Source organism: Myodes glareolus, chromosome 8 (genome assembly GCF_982192425.1).
Source record: "Myodes glareolus chromosome 8, mMyoGla1.1, whole genome shotgun sequence".
In the NCBI taxonomy this organism is placed as follows: domain Eukaryota; kingdom Metazoa; phylum Chordata; class Mammalia; order Rodentia; family Cricetidae; genus Myodes; species Myodes glareolus.
In genome coordinates, this window is record NC_142033.1 from 19,690,430 (window position 1) to 19,712,123 (window position 21,694).

The 21,694-nt window shown below is 36.8% G+C and overlaps 1 long non-coding RNA gene and 1 pseudogene across 1 annotated transcript; one reads left to right on the forward strand and one right to left on the reverse strand.

Annotated features, from left to right (window-relative positions):
• Window positions 1–235: 235 nt before the first annotated feature.
• On the reverse strand, window positions 236–19,988 carry LOC146893792 (uncharacterized). The gene is made up of 3 exons (XR_015002664.2): window positions 19,891–19,988; window positions 16,580–16,758; window positions 236–4,355 (listed from the first exon to the last, which is right to left on the reverse strand). It is a non-coding gene; the product is annotated as an uncharacterized LOC146893792 (long non-coding RNA).
• Window positions 18,390–19,189, forward strand: LOC148121109 (UDP-glucuronosyltransferase 2A3 pseudogene; annotated as a pseudogene).
• Window positions 19,989–21,694: the final 1,706 nt, after the last annotated feature.

Here is a 21,694-nt window from a genome sequence, read left to right on the forward strand (position 1 = left end):
CTTATTACGAAATTCTGAGACTTTTAGTCCCATATCCTACTAATAGCTGACAAATTTCATCATTACCTTATGCTAGTGAGCCTGGTAGAGCCACATGGGATCTGATACACACACACACACATATATATATTTTCATAAATATATATATATAAATATATATGAGTGTGTGTGTATGTGTGTATGATTTCAATTCTTGATTATTTATGTAATTGGATAAACAAAAAAACAGACTTAATTTTGAATCATTAGGAATAAATTTATTTGTTTCAAGATGTAAAACAACTCTATCTGCATATTGAAAATAAGTAACTATATTAAGAGCACTGAAATTTCTAATAATACCATAAGAACAGAATATAATTCTGACTTTTCAATGAAACAAAAGTACTTTGAGCCATTTTTATTTGAAGATTTATAACTTGCCTTTCCTGATTCATTTGCATCAATATAGACTGTAGGGACTCCAGATATTAGTGTTCTCTGTACAATGTAAGGAAGGACACAATTGTTTCTTTTTATATATTGAAGTATCTTGCTTTGGGGATATCTGTTGTTAATCTCTCTCAAAAAGTTACTGCAATATTTTTTGACAATATTGATTTTATTCCCATAAAGAGAAAATTTTAACATTAGTAAAAAGTACAACAATTTATTTTGGGTCCAATCCTGCTAATTGACTAAATCTCATGTTTTCTTTTAGAATCAATTCAGAAAACTTTTTAAACATAGGTCTTTAATTTTCTGCTCTCACTCTGTGAGATAAATATCCATTCCATGATTTTCTGCATAATAATTACAGTAGGAAAATTGTTTGAAGGTTGAATAATTAGAATAAAACCTAGCTCCATATTATTTTTCTCTATTATAGTCAATTTTCTTTCAATTTCAACTGATAATTTTTTGAACTATTTAATTCTTGTCACATTGTAATGTTTAAAATAAATAATTTAATTCTTGAGTTCTTGATCCAATTGTGGGTTCTTGTCAGTTCAGGCAATCCACAACTTCTTGAAATGAAATAGTATCCCAAATTGTTTTTTCTAGATTTGTATCCTATGGGGTTGAATTTTTGTAAAGCTATTTTATATCTTAAGTAATTAATAGAATCTTCTCTTTGCATCTTTTAAGGAGCAGCTTTTAATTCCCACAAGGCTTTACATTTTTAAACATTTCAGTCAGTAAGATATTCATTTAATGGTAATGTATAGATTGAGGAAACTGTTTACAAATTATTTACAACAAATGTAAGACAAAATATTGGCACATGGGAGAACTGTTTAACATCTCTTGTGGGAAAATTTTCCACTGACACCTTTTAATGGGCAGAGAATTATTAAAAATAGACACTGTAAAGGCAAATTTTTCTCTATCCTCTTCTTTTAAAGGTATACTAAGAAGCAGTCTTTTAAATCAATTGCTGTAATAGACCATCCTTTAAGTAACAAAGAAGGCAGGGAAATTTCAGGTTCTCGAAATCCCATCAATGGAATTACTTTATTTATCTCTCTCAAATCTGTTAACATTCTTCATTTTCCATATTTCTTTTTAATGACAAGAAATATAGGAAAATTCTAAGGACTGGTTGATTTTTAATATGTTGAGCATTTAGCTGTTCCTGTACCAGTTGTTTTAATGTCTACAATTTTTTTATGTTGAAGGCCATTGTTTCATGCAGACAACCATTTTAAAGATTGGGCTGTTGGCTCTGTTGAGAGGTCACCAATTATTGGGGCAAGTTTTGTACATTTTAAAAAGTCTGTGACCACTATAGGGAAAAACTTTAAATATTTTTTCTGAAGTATTTTTTAATTTTTGGTTTGTTTTGAGATTGGAAGATCTCGCTTTCACTGCTTTAACAAGTTCATTGTGATTTTGGCCACATATGGTTTTTAGACCCATTGTGTACTTTGTTTTAACTGAGACAAAATTCCAATCCTTAGAAGCTGAACTTTTACCTCCTGAATAAGCCAATTTGGATGCAATGATTTGGGCGCTATTATTGCTAAATCTGCCCCCGTGGCTACCAAACCTCAGTTTTAATGTCATTTATTTGTATTGTTAACTTTAGTTCTTGATAATTTATAGAAAAATTTTCAAAATATTCCTTTTATAGTTTCTCTGAAATTTTTGTTTTAACTTTTAAAGCTGTTTTCCCATCTAGAGCAATATATATATATATATTTTCAACAGGCATTTGGTTCTTTAATTGTCCTCTAGAAGATTTTCCCCTATGATGACAGGGAATGATTGAGGCAAATATGTCATCGTACTTCTGATTATCCTCCAAAGGCAATTTTTTATGGCAAAGGGATACCTTGTCTGTCCTTGGTATTCTGCCTTTATTGGTTCAATGTCAGCCTTTGCTGCACCTTTCATATATTCCAGAGGTCTGTGACTTTCTGATTGGATTATTTTAGAAACAAAATATTGTTTCTAGTAACACCCTGCCTACACACTTTTTAAAATAACCTTAGTTCCCACAATTAAATATCTGACATTTTGATGTTCTTAAACCTTTGTAAACCACTTTTTAAAAATCCTGGTATCATTCTTATGAGAATCAATCTTGACTATGTCTCAGATCCATTTTTCGGTGGTGGTTTCTGATCTTCTCTTCAGAGGCCTAGTTGCACTTTGCATTGTAAATTATTATTTTCAAAAGCCAAGATATGATTAATATTTGTCTAGATTCTGGATTTGTTATTATTTTATGTGTAGTTGAAGTAAATTTTTGTAAAAATCAGTGATGCCTTTTGAGGGGAGGGTCCTGTGTAACTCAAATTTCTTTCTAATTTTTCAACTTTGATCCAGGAATTTGAATCTATTGTATGGCAAAGAACCAATTTGTGTTGATCATATAGAGACCGTATTTGTGCAGCATCAGCATAATCACCTTTTCTAAGAAATTGGTCTTGGGAAATTTTCATACCTGCTGCCCTACTTTCTTGTTCCATGGTCCTATCCTCATCTTTTCACCAGGTCCTCCACTGTAATTGAGGATGAGTTCTAATACTGCTGTAAAGAAATTGTTCTAACCTCATGGAATAATTTTGTTACTAATTGTCCATGAGTTTAATATCTGCATCACTAAAGGTGAATGCATAACATATGAGAATATTGCATCCTTAAATCTCCTCAAATCTAACATTTTTATAGGAACCCAGGGAGTCCTTACATGCTCTTCAAAATACCCATCATTTGGTAGTTGTTCTCATTAGGTGACTGAGTAAGATTAATTTTTTGATAACCTTAGGCTGCTACTCTCTACTTTCATAATGTTATGGTGGTGTTTGTTTACCTCTAAATCTCTTTATGTCTAAAAAATTATAATCTGTTTTAATAAGTTTTTTCCAGCTTGTAAATTATCAGTCAGAATTGTAATATTTTTAGTAATTATTTGTAGGCCTGTATATTTTCAGTAGTAACCTTCTTTAAGGTATATTTTTTATGAATAGCAAGTTTTTTTTAAATTTTACACTTTATTACTTAACTTTTCATATTTGGCACAGTTATCAAATAATTTTAGGTATAAAATATGAATTACCATACTGATAATAATTATGACCGACATTATCTTAACACCAGCTAAGTTGTTTATCTTTTCATTTAATTTTTCATTTGTATCACTGTAACATGAGGGGGCCTGTTTGTTGGGAGTTTTTCTGTCCTGCCCCATTCCCCAGCTGTTTAGTCCCAGAGAAAAATCACACTGAGATCTCTATAAGTTATAAAGCTGATTGGCCCATTAGGTCTAGCCTCTTATTAGCTAACACTTTCATCTTGATTAACCCAATATTCTGATCTATTTTAGCCATGTAGCTTAGTACCGTTTTCAGTAGGGCAGCTCACATCCTGCTGCTTCAGTGGCCTGGGCAGGAGTGGGAGGAATCAACTTCTTCCTCCCCAGAATTCTTCTGCTCTCCTTGCATCATTTCCACTTCCTGTCTGGTTTTACCGCCTATACCTCCTGCCTGGCCAATCAGCGTTTATTTAAAACATGATTGCCAGAATATAGGCAATTTTTACGCACTACTTTCCCCTCTTATTTAAAAAAACAAAGGAAAATATCCATAGTTCATTTTTTGGAAATGTAGGCGTAGTATTTTAGGCTACTTCCAGCTGGTTGGGGGTGCTGATAATCTTATGGGGACCTATAGAAAATTTTAGAGTTATGATCAAGTCCTGACTGAAGTATCCTGTGAGTCTTGATCATCTGAGGCAGCAGTCTTGAATCTGTTCTGGATGAAGAACTCAGACATCTGGGCCATCTGTTCCTACTGGAGATTGCTCAGGTGGTCTCCCTTGGTCAAAGATGATTTTTCTTAACTCTAAATAAATCCAGAGCCTCTTGTTTTCTGTGGAAACAAAAGCAAAATCTCTTTTGACTCTTATGTCAAAGTTACATACCTTTTGACTTTAATTTTGAAGCCAAGGTATTTTCAAAATATCTATCTTGGATTAATTTTGTAGCATTTATAAGCAAATATCTTTTAGCAGCTGTTGCTCCTTCCTCAGCATTTAAACAATTTGAAGAGAGCATAATAGCAAACAGTATCAAGATTCTCTGTGTATTTTTCTTCTTTATGTGGCTTTATTTTAACCTCTATTTTTTTTTATTTTTACTTTTAACTTTTGGCTTTTTGAGACAGGTTCTCTGCATATCTTTGTCCTGGAATAACTCTGTAGACCAGGCTATCTTTGAACTCTCAGAGATCCGTCTGTTTCTGCCTCCCAGGCTACTCATTCTTTATTTCTTTTTTATTTTGAGAACTTTAACCTTTAGCCTGTATATATTTTTAACACAATGTAAACCATTTAGAGGTTTTGTTACTCTTTGAATCTCTCTTTATTGTGTATTTCTCTTTTTTTGACCACATTGGTCTTTAATTTGGTAAGGAATATGGAGAAAACAACAGTCAAAAGCTCCTATGGCTTTTCAAGGTCCTTGCCAGGAAGCAAGCTGCAACATTGTTTCATAGTCCGGACTGCCTGCTTGAAAGAGTCAAGAGTTATCCCTGGCAGGACAGCCCAGAAAACCGGCATTTTAAAACAGCGCAGCTTTTTTCCTGTCACTGCTGAAAACTAAAATGCTTTAATCTTTCCCAAGTGTTCCCAGGCTTTCTGTGGATTCAGTTATCCATGATGGACGCCATTCTGTAACATGAGGGGGTCTGCTTGTTGGGGGTTTTCTGTCCTGTCCGGTCCCCCAGCTATTTAGTCCCAAAGAAAAATCACAAGGGATCTCTATAAGTTATAATGCTGATTGACCCATTAGGTCAGGCTTCTTACTGGCTAACTCTCACATCTTGATTAACCCATTTTTCTGATCTATGTTAGCCATGTGGCTCAGTACCTTTCTTAGTGGGGCAGCTTACATCCTGCTGCTTCGGTGGCCTGGGCAGGAGTGGGAGAAATCAACTTCCTCCTCCCCAGAATTCTCCTTCTCTCCTTTCATCATTTCCACTTCCTGTCTGGTTTTACCGCCTATACCTCCTGCCTGGCCAATCAGCGTTTATTTAAAACATGATTGACAGAATACAGACAATTCTCCTACATCACTCAGAAAAAGAGAGATTCAAAGAGTAAGAAAACCTCTAAATGTTTTACAATGTGCTAAAAATATATGCATTTTTGAAAAAAAAAAGGTTTAAAGTCCTTAGAAATAAAAAAAGAAAGAAAGAGAGTAGTTGGGTGTGGTGGTACACACCTTTAATCCCAAGGCTTGGGAGGCAGAGGCAGGCAGACCTCTGTAAATTCATGGTGTGGTGGCAGACACTTTTAATCCCAGCACTGGGGAGGCAGAGACAGACGGATCTCTGGTAGTTCAAGGATAGCCTGGTCTACAGAGGGAATTCCAGGACAAAGATATGCAGAGAACCTGTCTCAAAAAGCCAAAAGTTAAAAGTAAAAATAAAAGAAATAGAGGTTAAAATAAAGTCACGTAAAGATGGAAAATACACAGGGAATCTTGATACTGTATGCTATTATGCTCTCTTTGAATTGTTTAAATGCTGAGGAAGGAGCAACAGCTGCTAAAAGATATTTGGTTATAAATGCTACAGAATCAATCCAAGAAAGGTATTTTGAAAATACCTTGACTTCAAAATTAAAGTCAAAAGGTATGTTACTTTGGAGAAGAGATTTTGTTTTTGTTTCCACAGAAAACAAGAGGCCCTGGAATTATTTAGAGTTAAGAAAAATCATCTTTGACCAAGGGAGACCACCTGAGCAATCTCCAGTAGGAACAGATGGCCCAGATGTCTGAGTTCTTCATCCAGAACAGGTTCAAGACTGCTGCCTGAGATGATCAAGACTCACAGGATACTTCAATCAGGACTGGATCATAACTCTAAATTTCCTTTAGGTCCCCATAAGATTATCAGCACCCCCAACCAGCAGGAAGTAGACTGGAATACTACGCCCAGATTCCAAAAAAAAAAAAAAAATGGACTATGGATATTTTCCTTTGTTTGTTTTTTAAAAAAAGAGGAGAAAGTGATGTGGGAGAATTGTCTGTATTCTGTCAATAATGTTTTAAATAAACGCTGATTGGCCAGGCAGGAGGTATAGGTGGTAAAACCAGACAGGAAATGGAAATGATACAAGGAGAGCAGGAGAATTCTGGGGAGGAGGAAGTTGATTCCTCCCACTCCTGCCCAGGCCACCGAAGCAGCAGGATGTAAGCTGCCCCACTAAAAAAGGTACTGAGCCACATGGCTAACATAGATCAGAAAAATGGGTTAATCAAGATGTGAGAGTTAGCCAGTAAGAAGCCTGACCTAACGGGCCAATCAGCATTATAACTTATAGAGATCTCAGTTGATTTTTCTCTGGGACTAAACAGCTGGGCCAGCAGGACAGAAACACAAACAAGCTGCCCCCCTCATATTACATATCACCTCCAAAATAGCACTGAATAGGGCCCGAATTCCCTGCAATGTGATATTTAATAGTTTAATGTGGGAACTATTTTAAGATAATACTTTTCCCTTTTAAACATATTTTTTATTTATTTTGATTAATTAATTAATTAATTTAATAGACCAGATTATTGTTTAAAAGTTCCCAAGTGTTTTACCAATTCTGATGCTGATCTTCTGACTATTTGGTTGTGTAGATGTAGTGATGATGTTTGATCAGCAGGTGGAGTCAATGCTCAGAGTGTTGAGTTGTATGAAGGCATTCAGATGTAGTGTTAATGTTTGACCAGCTGGTGGAGCAGGCACAGCACCAAGGCAGCTCAGGTAGAGCATGCTGAACCACACCAGATTCTGCTCCAGTACCTGACCAAGCTGAGCAGAATGGAACTGTTAGGGCAATGGCACAGCAGCCTAGATTCTGCTCCAGTTCTTGCATAAACTTAACAAAAACAGCTTAGGAGGATAGCTGCAGACCTGGAGTTCACACCTAGGAAGGCAGGAAGTGAGTCGGGAATGATGACTTATTAGAGCTCTAACCTTCATCACAGCAGCTTCCTAGCAGGCATTCAGACCAATAAGAGAGGAAAGTTGTTTAGGACCAAAGTGTTTTCTTCTTCCTCAGAATGTGGGAAAGTGTGGACTGATGCTAATTTGTAAGATAATTCATAATTTTGATACAATATTATTTCTATTTAGTTTGTGTTCTATTCATCAACCTTAATTGTCTTCATCTCATTTTCAAGCTAGCACTCTGCTGATGTCTGCTACCAATGCTTTATTAATCTTAAAAAGCCATATTTAGTTTCCATTTTAAGAGGTTTAGACTTGAACTTTTAAACAACTGGATCTAGAGCTTTCTAAGAATTTGACATATTGTACTCCCTAGAGGAATGTTCTATGTATGCTGTATCTGAAAGGCATCTTGACTTCTGTGTTTTTGTAACTTAGGAAGTTAATTTTTAAATTATTTAATATCTAAACTGCTACTAAACTAAGGTGATCCTCAATCTCCAGCTTGGAGATACACATGATAGACAACAATGTTTGACCAACAAAAACTCCCAACAGTTTAATGATCATAAAATGTGATAATAATACCAAAATAATCTGATAGTATTTCCCATTTTATTATCAATAAATGATTAATTACTTTTGCTTGTAGAGTTTTTACCTGGAGAGCAAAATAAATGAAATATTTTCCTGTTATTTTTAAATACATTTAAGCTTTAAAATAATATTTAACAACTAGAGTACATGAAATTTAATCTCATACCTAGTGTTTCACTGTAAAACTGATCCCATAATGCAAATTCAAAAAACAGTGGCAGCATCATATTTTCACTCTTTCTGGGATGGTCATAATTTTAGTTTACCCATGATAACTGGGACATAACAGAGTAGATTTGGAAGCTGGCCAAAGTATTTGTCTGTGGTGTACTAGATGACGAACCTCAGAGAATTCATAAAGGGACCTTAAGCACTTCAGTCACCAGGTCTCGCAGGGTCACACGAGGACCTTACCACAGAGGCCATAACCAACATTGGAAACCAGCAGCAGGAAAACTGCCACAGCACTCTTCTCAGATGCCATGCTGTGCCTCTTGAGCCACTCAGGGGAGAATGAGTATTTACTCAGTTAGGTGACAATTTAGACATTAAGTAATTTAAAAATTAACTTTTTAGTTACTAAAACACAGAGGTCAAGTCATCTGTTAGATACAACACCCATAGTTCATTCCTCTCAGGAGTACAATTAGTTAAATGTTTAGAAAGAGGTAGATCAAGGTGCTTAACAATTCTACTCTTAGCATCTAAAATAGAGACAAAATATGGCATTTTAAAATTAATAATGCAATGGTAGCAGGCATACCTGAGTGTCACATTGAAAACTAGATGAAGACGGTTAAGCTAGATGAAGCAAAGAATACAAGCTAAAGACAAATGATGTTGTATCAAAATTGTGAAATAGTTTATGCACTGGCCAAAATCAGTCTACACTTTCCATATTCTGAGGAAGAAGAAAACACTATGAGCTATGAGCACATACAACTCTCCTGATTTATTATCCTGAATGCCTGCTAGGATGCTGCTGTGATGAGCAGTCACAGACTGTTCAAGTTGTACATAAATTTGCCCCAACAACTGGTGACCTCTCAACAAAGCCAACAATCCAACTTTTAAAATGAATAACTGGTGAACCTGTCTTCATGATCACTCTAGGGAATAACTTTTAATATGTTTTTCCAAAGTATTTTTTATTACATGGTTTGTTTCTGAGACTGGAGGATTGGTGATGTCTTTTTCACTGCTGTGAAGCAACATCTTCATAAGTCCATTGTTATGTTGGCCACAAATGGTTTTTATTTTCATTTCTGTCTTTCAGGCTCTATGATTTTGACCTATCTTGTGCTTTGTTTTACCTGAGGTAAAATTCAAATCTCTAGAAGCTGAACGTTTACCTCTTGAAGAGGCCATTTGGACACAAAGATTTTGGCACAATTATTGTTAAGTATGTTTCTGTGTCTACCAAATCTCAATTTTAATGTCATTTATTTGTATTGTTAATTTTGGTTTTTGAAAATTTGTAGAAATTTGTCAAAATATTCCATTATAGCCTCTTTGAAAGTTTTTGATTTAACTTTTAAAGCTGTTTTCTTTTTAGAGCAATAAGTTTTTTTTTTTTCAATAGTCTTTGGATCCTTTCATTGTCCTCTGGAGGAGTTTCCCCTATGATGACAGGGAATGATTGAGCCAAATATGACATGGCACCTCTGATAAGTCCCCAAAGACATTTTTGATGGCAAAAAGATACCTTGTTTGTTCTTTGTTGATCTTCATTCATTGCTTCAATGTCGACCATTGCTGCACCTTTTGTATATTCCAGAACACTGGTGCTTTCTTCTTAGATTAGCTTTAGAATAAAACTTTGTTTCTAATAACACTCTGCCTACAATCTCTTTTTAGATAACTTTATTTACCACAATTCAATCTCTGACATTTTGATATTGTTAAGCCTTTTTGTAAATCACTTTTTTATCCAAGTATCATGGTTATGAGATTCACTTTTCACTGTCTTAGATCCATTTCTTTGTAGTTTTCAATCTTGTCTTCAAAGGCCTAATTTCCCATTTCATTGTAAATTAGCATTTTTAAAAATAAAATATCTAATTAATATTTATCTAGACTATTGATTTGTTATCATCTTATGTGCAGTTGATGTTTATCTTTGTAAAAAAAAAAAACACTGATGCTTTTGTATAAGTTTGGTAAAGGACTCAGTTTTTTTTCCAACTTTTTCAGTTTTGTCCCAAGCATTTGAATCTTCTGTATGGCAAAGAGCCATGGTGTGTTCATCATATAGAGACTGTCTTTGCACATCATCAGCATAATTGCCTGTTCTAAGAAAATTGGTCTTGGGAAATTTTAATACAAGCTGCCCTACTTTGTTTTTTATGGTCCTAGCCTCATCTTTTCACCAGGTCCTCCACTATAATTGAGGTTCAGCTTCCAATACTGCTCTAACAAAAATTTTCCAGTCTCATGGAATGATTTTGTTACTAGTTCTTCATGAAATTAATATCTGCCTCACTAAAGGTGAATTCATATCATATGAGACAACTACTTCCTTAAATCCCCTTAAATATAACATTTCCACAGGAATCCAAGGAGCCCATACATAGCCTTGGGAATACTTGTCATTAGGTAGTTGTCCCCATAAAATGACTAGTTAAATTAAGATTGGGTTTCTGATAACCTTGGATTGCTCCTCTCTAATTTCATAATGTAATATTGGTGCATGTTTACCTTTAAATCTCTCTGTCTGAAAATTTTTTATTATCTGTTTTAATGAGATTTTTTTAAGCTTGTAACTAATCAATCAAAGTTTTAATATTTTTAGTAATTATTTGTAGGGCTTTTATATTTTATTTAGTAACCTCCTCCAAGGAACATATCCTATGAATAGCAAGTTTTTTAAAAGTTTGTACTTTTTCCACTCAATTATTCATATTTGGTACAGTTATCTGCTGTGCACAGTGCCCCCCGTCTGCCCTCTATGCGCTAGAACCCAGTTCGAGAGCTTCAGGTAAGGGGCTGGATGTTGAAAATACACACGCAGAGACAAATTGACACACAGACCTTCCAACACTGGTACCAAAAAGCCCCCTTTAATAGCACCTTCGAGGTTTAAATACCCTGCAGTCAATGGCCAACAGGTGAAAATTCCATCCTCTGATCCTCTAGGCAAAGCACAGCTTTTAGTAACTTCAATTAGAAGGCTCTAGCAGGGAAAAGCAGCTGAAGGCCAGGACTCAATTAGTCCCAACAGTTATCAAATAATTTTTAAGTATAAATGATGAATTACCATACTGATAGTTATTGTTTCCAACAATATCTTGACCATAGTAAACTGTTTATCTATTCATTTAATTTTTCTATTTGCCTCCCCTCCATAATAGCAGTGAATATGGTGGTGCTGTGGAAATACCTTCAGTCAATAGTCTTTAAGATAGTGGCCCATTTTGGACATGGTGACATGTATTATATACATACATACATACATACATATAGATAGATAGATAGATAGATAGATAGATAGATAGATAGATAGATGTAGAAGTGTATGTGGGCCCTTGGCTGCTGAATTAAGTTACTGTTCCCCTCTCTTGCAAAGGACTGCAGATCTGTGAGTCTACTAAAAAATGGAAACCTTTATTATACTCAATTTAGAGCTAGTGTGGGACTATTTTATTACAATCAACAACAGGGCCCTAACTACCAGCAATGTGATATCTAATATTTTTAATATGGGAAATGTTTTAAGATAATCCTTTTCCCTTTTCAAATATATTTTATTTCATTTTAATTAATTAATTAATTAGACCAGATTGCCATTTAAAAGTTCCCAAGTGTTTTTACCAATTCTGATGCCGATCTTCTGTGTAGATGTAGTGATGATGTTTGATCAGCAGGTGGAGTCAATGCTCAGAGTGTTGAGTTGTGTGAAGGTATTCAGATGTAGTGTCAATGTTTGCCCAGCTGGTGGAGCAGGCACAGCACCGAGGCAGCTGGGGCACAGCATGCTGAACCACACCAGATTCTGCCCCAGTGGTTGACCAAACTGGACAGAATGGACCTACGAAGGGCACTACACAGCACAGTAGATTCTCCTCCAGTGCAGACTAGCAGCAGACCTGGAGTCTTTGCCTGGGATGGCAGGAATGCAGGAAGGCAGATCAGAAGGGGAATTGGGAAGGATTGAGGTATGTGTCCTGGACCTCTCACTGCTAAGTTGCAAGGAGCAGCAGCAGCTGTGGTTGGCATAGGAAAATTGCACTTCTTTGCATGGTCAAACAAGGCCCCACAGTGGGCGCCAGATGAAAATGATTCCTCTACCTTTTATTAATAAACAAATCCCATGCACAAAGGTAGAAGAAAATTTAAGGTAGAAGAAAAGCTTAGACGGAGCCAATTTCCTGTAAGCATACTGCACACACATTTGTTTAACAGTGTGAAGCCCTACCCGTGCGCTCTTTTCTGCTTTACATTATCTCCACGTGATTTTAGTTCCTCTAGCATTAGAGTTGAGCTCCACCCTAATTTATGACCTGTTCCTAGCTGGGTGATCCTGCCTCAAGTGGTGGGCTTCACCTTTTAATCGAAGAAAATGAACTTCATTCCATGGCCTTCATATGACTCTTGTGTCCAGTAACTGACTAGATTGGGGTTGTGGGAGAAGTTGTCTCTGATGTTAGGAGTGATGATGTATTATAGCTATAGTCCTCATTACAGCAGCATTTTAGCAGGATGTCAGCCCCATAAGAGAGGAAAACTGTATGGGCTCAAAGTGTGTTCTTCTCCCTCAGTATGTGGGAAAGTGTGGACTGGGGTCAATTGATGAGATAATTCATAATTTTGATACAATATCATTTTTCTTATATTTGTGTTTTTCTATTCATCAGTCTTAATTGTTTTCTTCTGGTTTTCAGTCTGACACACAGCTAGTATGCCTGCTACCAATGTTTTATTAATTTTAAAATACCGGATTTTGTCTTTATCTTTAAGAGCTTAGGCTAGAATTGTTAAACAACTGTATCTAGCACTTTCTGAAAATTTAACTAATTGTACTCCCCAGAGGAATGTTCTTTCAGACCTGTATCTGACAGATAACTTGACCACTCTATTTTAGGAACTTAGGAAGTTAATTTTTAAATTGTTTAATATCTAAACTGTTACTCAACTAAGGTGACCCTCAATCTTCACTGAGAAGGTTGGAGAGGCACATGATGACATCTAAGAAGTGTATTTTTGGCAGTCTTTCTGCTACAGTTTTGCTGTGTTGGCTGTGGCTTCTGCATCAAGGTCCTTGTACGACCCTGTAATATGAGTCGCTAGCTGAACCTAAAGACTACTCTTGAGGAGCTTCTGGAGAGAGGGCATGAGATGACTGTCCTGGGACTTCCCAATATCACCATGGATTCTAGTAAACATTGTGCACTGCACTATGAGGATATCACAGTTTCGTTTGGGAATGAGACTGCTAAGAATTTGCTAAATTATTCTTTATACATAGGTGTGAAAGTCATTCCAACCTTGTCACTTTGGCAAGCAGCAAAAGCATTTTAAGATTTATTTACTCAATTGACTGCAAATTTTGAAGAGATGTGCAAGAAGCATCTACAATCAGACGTTCATGAACAGGATTCAGGATGCAAAGTACAATATAATGGTTAAAGACCTGGTTGTTCTTTGTGGAGAGCTGGTCACCGAAGTGCCACAGGTCTCTTTAGAGAACACTCTAACCTTCATCATCAGCTACACTATAGACAAAAACTGTGGCCAGCTTCCAGTTCCACACTCCTATGTACTGGTCATGGGTGAACTAATGGACAATATGACCTTCATAGAAAGGGTGAAAATATGTCACTGTTTTGTAAATCTGGGGATCATCAATATGACTTTGCATTCTGGGATCAGTTTCACAGTGAAATAGTAGATAAGAGATTGCATTTCATGCTAAGCTAGTTGTTAACTATTCTTTCAAATCTTAATGCTTTCAAAAATAAAAAGGATACTTTTCATTTATTTTGCTATCCAGGTAAAACTCTTCAAGAAAAAGTAAATAATTGTTTGTTGATAACTAAATGGGAAGCACTATGAGTTTATTTTGACAGTTGTTTATAATCATTAAACCGTTGGAAGGCCTTCTTGGTCAAAGGTTGCAGTCTACTTTGACCTGGCAGCTCTCTCCAAGCTAGTTAACATGAAGGACATCTTCCCCAGATGTTTTCATCTAGTTTTCCACCTCACACTCAACTGGTATGGCTGCTACCATTGCATTATTAATTTTAAAATACCATATTTGTCCCCAATTTTTAAGATGCTAAGGGGAGAATTGTTAAACTACTGAATCTAGTTCATTCTAAAAATTTAAATGACTGTAATCCACAGAAGAATGTTCTGCGGATTCTGTATCTTGACCTCTGTGTTTTTGTAACTCATGAAGTTAGTGTTTAAATTGTTTAATGTCTAAATTACTGCTAATCTAAGGAGACAGTCAATCTCCATAGAGCATTTTAGGAGGCACAACATGGCATCTGAGAAGTGGACTGGGGCAGTTTTTCTGCTGCAGGTTTCTTGTGTTGTCTGTGGCTTCTCCCACAAGGTCCTCATGTGGCCCTGTAACATGAGTCATTGGCCGAACCTAAAGACTATTCTTGAGGAACTACTGGAGAGAGGGAGTGAGGTGGCAGACCTGAAATTTCTCAATATCATAATGGATCAGAGTAAACATTCTGCACTGAACTTTGAGCGTATCATTGTGTCATTTGCGAATGAGACTGCTGAATGAGATTTGCTAAATGACTTTGTCAGAATAGCTGTGAATTTCTTTCCAAAATTTTCATTTTGGTGAGCAGTAAAATCCCCTAAAGATTTATTTATTAATTTGACTGCAAGTTTTGAAGAGATCTGTAGGAGTGTAGTATACAGCCAAACATTCATGCACAAGCTCTGGTAAGCAAAATACAACATAATGGTTATAGACCCCGTCATTCCCTGTGGAGAGTTGGTGGCCGAGGTGCTTCAGGTGCATTTTGTGAACACCCTGAGGTTCAACATGGGATCTACCATAGAGAAATACTGTAGCCAACTTCCAGTCCCACTCTCCTATGTACCAGTTACCATGGGTGAACTATCAGAATATATGACCCTCACAGAAAGGGTGAAAAATATGATGTTGTCACTGTTTTTTGGAATTTGGGCTCCAGCAATATGACTTTGCATTCTGGGATCAGTTTTACAGTGAAACACTAGGTAAGAGACTGCATTTCATGCTAAAATAGTTGTTGTATATTATTTTAAATCTTAAATTTTTTCCAAAACTATAAAAGGAATACATTTGATAAACTTTTGTATCCAGGTAAAACTCAACAAGAAAAAGTAATGAAATGCTTATTGATAACTAAATGGGAAGCACTGTGAACACAGTTTGATATTATTACCATGTGTTTATAATCATTACACTATTTTGAGGCCTTGCTGGTCTAACATTTCAGACTACCATGCTCAGCCCTCTCCAATATCCAAACCTGGAGGAATCTCTCCCAGTGAAGATCACCCCGCCCTCTACTCTACCTGCCCTTATTTGGAAAATGCCTCTAAGTCTGGAATGCTGATCTTATCTGAAAGCTCTCCCTTGTCTGGATGTCTGATTTACAGTGAAGATAATAAGGACCACAAATATTGACAACACTTAGAAGATGTACCATCCTGGGTACTTGGGACCAGGCAGCCTGTTTCTCATTTCCTGCTCTGCCTGGGCAGGTCACAGGCCATGGTCAGTGGTCCTGCCATACATAGACCATGACTGGCTGGCAAATTTAGCTCCGGTTTGCAGGTGTCCGCGATTGCAGTAGCTTGGAGACTGTCACACTCATAAGCTTAGGCGAGCACCGCCATACTGATTATTACAGTCCTTGCCTTTTTTTTATTTTAAAACTTGTGATCACAAAATTAGGAGAATGCCTTAATCACCTCCTCTGTTAAAACCGTAGATTTATCCATATGAGCATCTTGGCTCATGAGTCAACTAGCCTCTAAGCATTTCTGTTGACCAACCCGGGGGCGCTGGCTGTTAGAGATATAGTCCTTTAAACTTTCCTGTCTGCCTTTCCTGGATCCACAGGAGCCTGGACTCAGCTGGCCAGAGCACATACGTGGACTGTTACAATCTCCGCGGTAACCTAGGACAATTCTAGGTCAAACGCCATACTTCCATCATTCTTTTGACCTGTTCAGTAGCAACAGAGGCTGCACTAGGTGACCAAAGCACCACTGCTTGCAGGGGTGAAGGCGAAGTCTTACTTTGGTCTCCCAAATGGTAGGGCTCTGGAGCAGCGAAGGCGCTGGCGGTTACGTCGCTAGCACAGAGGTAGGTAGGAATATAATATTTACAAACTCTAGAAATCTCTGTCTTTGTTTCTGCTTCATTTCAGTTCCTCTAGCTATCGAAATACATCTAAGCGACTGTACAGATAGTTGAATCCTATTTCTTTGTTCCACTTTTACAAATATTTAAAGTATAACTTCCGATTTCATGCCCCACATTTTTCTTTCCTTTTTTTATATCTACTATTTATTTCTGAGTGCTCATTACTTACCTGTTCATCTGTGGTGCAGTTTTCTTGCGGTGTCCCTCAAATGTTCCCTTGTATTCCTGGCCTCATTTCTTTGCGTTTTGGGGGTCACCAGTCAGCCCATCATTGTGACGCCATTTTGTCGACTGATCATCCCATGTTGGGCTCCATTTTGTCGGGAACCAGCCTTGACAAAAATAACTCTGGCCAGGGTAAGGGCGTGGGGATTTAGAAATATAGTAAAGAAATATGAAGACATGAATGAAAATAATAAAATGGAGAAACATATAGGATAGTATCGGGAGGGAATTTTTCAGTGGGTACTGAAAATTCACCCGTGTTTAATTTTCAACTGCTTCAAATACCCTTGACCCCAAAAGGTACAAGTAAGACAAGAGACTGCATTAACATGATACAAGGAAATGAACAGACCAATTGAAATTCATGGGCTTCATTCATAGTTAAACATTCTGTTGCTAGAACAAACCTAGTCACCAAGTCACACTCACGCCTAGACCAAAACATTCTGTAGGCAAACCACTCCCTGGGTGAATCCCAAGTTATCTCCATAAAGGGAACTGGAACTTAGTTGGATCCTTAGACTTTTGTTTGAGGTAAGAACAGATCTACTTCTCTATTTCTGGAGAGCAAGGTCTGACAATTAGCCACCACGTGTGTTGGCAATAAGAACTCTCTGAATCTAAATCTAGGTGGAACTTTTGTTTGATGTAGGCACAATAACCTTAAAGGAACTAGGTAAAAGTTCCAAACTCTCTGACCTTTGGTCAATGTGAAAACAGGCTCACATTTCCAGGCCTCCACAGTAGCTGTGGAAGAAATTACTCAAGTTCTAGTAAAATTTGGTTACAAGAGAATTCCACTTTTCATATTTTGGAGAGGATTTAAAAACAGCTGGTATTTTTTTTTGTTTTCAAAAATAAAAGTAAATTTCAAAATGATTTTATATTTTATCCAGATTTTTAAATATTATAGTTTGCCTGAAGAGAAATATACCTTTTTGAGTTATATTTTTATTGCTTTAAGAGATGCCATGACTATGGCAACTAATACACAAATTCCTTAGGACATGGTTTACAATTTCAGAGAGTGAATCCGCAACCATCATGGCACAGTACCAGGCAGACACGTATGGTACTGTAGGTTATATCTTACATCAAAAACACTGACAACTTATGCTAGAGAGGATATTGGGCAAAGGGAACACTCCTCCATTGCTGATGGAAATACTTTGGAAATTAGTATGGCAATTTCTCAGAAAATTAGGAAACAACCTACCTCAAGACCTGACAAAACTTTGTTTTTAAATTGTTGATGAGCTCTCACTTTTTATCATCTTAAGAACTCTAACCCTCTGGTTCCATCCACAGGCTGAGATATTATTCTCCCTGACACACTTTCAAAGAGATTTAAAATGAACCCAAAGTCTCCTCTTTGAACTTGACTTCTTGCCCACTCTGTGGTCCACACAGTGAACCGAAAGCTCCCCACGACAATGACCATAATTCCAACACCATTTTTCTTCAGTGTGTTCTTCCAGGCACCTAGTTCAGGAGTCTTCATTTAGCTTCTTGCTGACACTCAGGTGCTGTGCCTACAACCACTACATGGTTGATTTTAAAATATTGTATTTTGCCCCGTTTTTTAGAAGCTCAAAATAGAATTGTTAAACAACTGGATCAAGTTCCTCATGCATATGACTGTAATCTACAGAACAATGTTCTATAGGCGCTATATCAAACAGATATCTCTTGACCTGTGTGTTTTTATAACTTTGGAAGTTAATATTTAATCTATTTTATATCTAAATTATCACTTAACTGAGTAAACGCTCAATCTCCACTGAGCAGCCTGGGAAAGTGCACAATGGCATCTGAGAAGTGGACTGTGGCAGTTTTTCTGCTTCAGCTGTGCTGTGTAGGCTGCGGCTTCTGCGGCAAGGTCCTCGTGTGGCCCTGTGATATGAGTCACTGGCTGAACCTAAAGACTATTCTTGAGGAGCTTGTGCAAAGGGGGCATGAGGTGACAGTGCTGAAATTCCCCAGTATCATTGTGGATCAGATTGAAAACTCTGCGCTGAACTTTGAGAATGTTCCTGTGTTGTATGGAAATGAGATTCCTGAGAAAGTTCTAAACCATTTTCTGCACGTAACTGTGGATGTTATTCCACGTTTGTCAGTTTGGCAAGCAGCAAAAATGCTTCAAGATTTATTTATTCAATTGACTGCAAATTTTGAAGAAATCTGTAGGAGTGCATTGTACAACCAGACATTCATGAACAAGCTCCGGGATGCAAAATACGACGTGATGGTCATAGACCCCGTCGTTCCCTGTGGAGAGCTGGTGGCCGAGGTGCTTCAGGTCCCTTTTGTTAACACCCTGAGGTGCAGCATGGGATCCATCCTGGAGAAATACTGTGGCCAGCTTCCGGTTCCACTCTCCTATGTACCTGTTGTCATGAGTGAACTATCAGACCAAATGACTTTTCCAGAAAGGGTGAAAAATATGATGCTGTCACTGTTTTTTGAATTTGGGCTCCAGCAATATGACTTTGCATTCTGGGATCAGTTTTACAGTGAAACACTAGGTAAGAGACTGCATTTCATGCTAAGCTAGTTGTTAGTATTTTAAAGCTTTAGAAATGTTTAAATACAGTGAAAGAAATGCATTTAATAAACTTTATGTTCATATGAAACTCTACAAGTAAAAGCGATAAAGAGTTTATTGATAGGTAATTGGGGAAGTATGATGAAGCCATTTTTGCTATGATTAACCTTTGTTTATAATTGCCAGACTGCTTAATAGTACTTTTAAATTTAATAGGTCATCATCATATCTTAGAAAAGATAATCAAGGATAAAGTCAATAGTACAGAACATAGTTTTGTTTGTCAGATAAAGACTTATAATTTGTCAGATTAATTAATTACAGTTTGTTGTATCTTTTGAAAATGTAGGTCTCTTATTGCTAAACAATACACTGTTGCAAAAATAAGAAATCTCCTTTTTTCAGGTAATAAGATGATTATAAAATAATTTTAAGATGAGACTAAATTCACCATGAAGTGCATTGATTCTGAATTCTATTCCACAAATATTTGCAGCTACAAATTATTGCTCAAATCTATTTCATTCTCCTCTCAATTGTGGTGCCTCCCGCACAGTACCCTACAGCCGGCAAGTCCCAGAGAAAATCAACCACACAGAGATCTCTATAAGTTATAAAGCTGATTGGCCCATTAGGTCAGGCTACTTATTAGCTCTTATAACTTATGTTACCCCATTATCCTTATCTACATTAGCCACATGGCTCCGTACCTTTCTCAGCTGGGCAAGTTACATGCTGCCTCTTCAGTGGTCTGCGCAGGAGTGACAGAGGGAGCTTCTGCTTCCAGAATACTCCCAGTCTCTTTGCTCCACCCCTACTTCCAGTCTGGCTTTCCCGCCTATACTGCCTGCCTGGCCAATCAGGGTTTTATTAAAATATGATTGACAGAATACAGACAATTCTCCCACACCAATATATCTTCACATAATGCACACATATTCCACAACAGAATAGAGCAGCAATGAACAGGGTTGAGCAAGTGTCATTGTGGTAATATGAAGTGTCCTATGAGTATATACTCAAGAGTGGTATGGCTGGATATTGAAGTAGATTGATTCCCAGTTTTCTGTAGGACCACCGTATTGATCTCCAGGGTATCTGCACAAGTTGTCACTATCTCCTTTGATGGATGAGTGTTCCCCTTACTCCCTATCCCTGACAGCATGTGCTGTCACTTGCATCATTGACCTTTACCATTTTGACAGGTTTTAAGATAGATCTCTAAGTAGTTTCAATTTGTTTTTCCATGATGACTAAGGATGCTGAACATTTCTCTAAGTGTTTCTCAGACATTTGAATTTCTTCTACAGAGAATTCTCTGTTTAGATCTGTACCCCATTTTCAATTGAATTATCTGGCAGGTTTTTTGATATCTAAGTTTAAGTTTTTTATGTATTTTGGATATTAGTCCTCTAACAAATGTGGAATTAGTGAAAATCTTTTCCCATTCTGGAGGCTGCCACTTTGTCTGATTGACAGTGTCCTTGCCCTACAGAAACTTTCAGTTTTATGAGGTCCCATTTCTGAGCTGTCCATGTCAGTGTCTGTTATATCATTGTTATGTTCAGTAAGCCTTCTCTTGTCCTGATTAGTTCATTATTCTACACTTTCTTTTCTATAAGATTTAGTGTATCTGTTTGTCACTGAAGTCTTTGATTCATTTGTGGTTGAGCTTGTGCAGAGTGAATTATAGATATATTTGCATTGTTCTACCTGAATACTTTCAGTTTGACCAGTACCATTTGTAAAAGATGCTGCCTTTTACTGGTGTTTCTGACTTATTTGTTTTTTTTAAAAAAAGGATGCTCATAGGTGTGTAGTTTTATTTTAGAGACTTCAGTTCAATTCCTTTGACTAATATATCTGCTTTATGCCAATATCATGTTTTTTTATTATTATTATTACAGTTCTGTAGTACAACTTAAAATTGGGAATGGTAACACCTCCACTCCAACAGTTCTTTTACTGTTCATGATTGTTTTACCTATCCTGGTTTTCTTTTTTTTCCCATATGAAGTTGAGGATTATCTTTTCAAGGTCCATTAAGAATTATGCTGGAATATTAATCAGTGCTGTGGAAACTCTTTCTGTCAATAGCCTTTAAGATACCAGTCTACTTTGGGTGTGGCATCATGTACTACAAATGCAGACTATAAATACAAAAAACCATGTGCAGACCTCCTGCCTGATGGACTCAGTTCTAGTTCCCAATGCTTGCAAGACTGCAGATTGTTTTCTTTCTGTGAGTTTATCCCCAGATAAATAAACCTTTGTTATACTCCATTCTGTGCTACCATGGAACTCTTTTGTACACCAACACATCAGGATGGCATGGACTCTGTATATTTCCTTTGGTATAATGGCTATTTTTAACTATATTAATCCTACTGATCCATGAGCTTGGTGAACTTTCCATCTTTTCATATCTTATTTTTTTCTTCAAAGACTTGAATCTTTTATCAAACAAGCCTTTAACTTTCTCAGTTAGAGTTACCTAAAGATATTTTATATTAC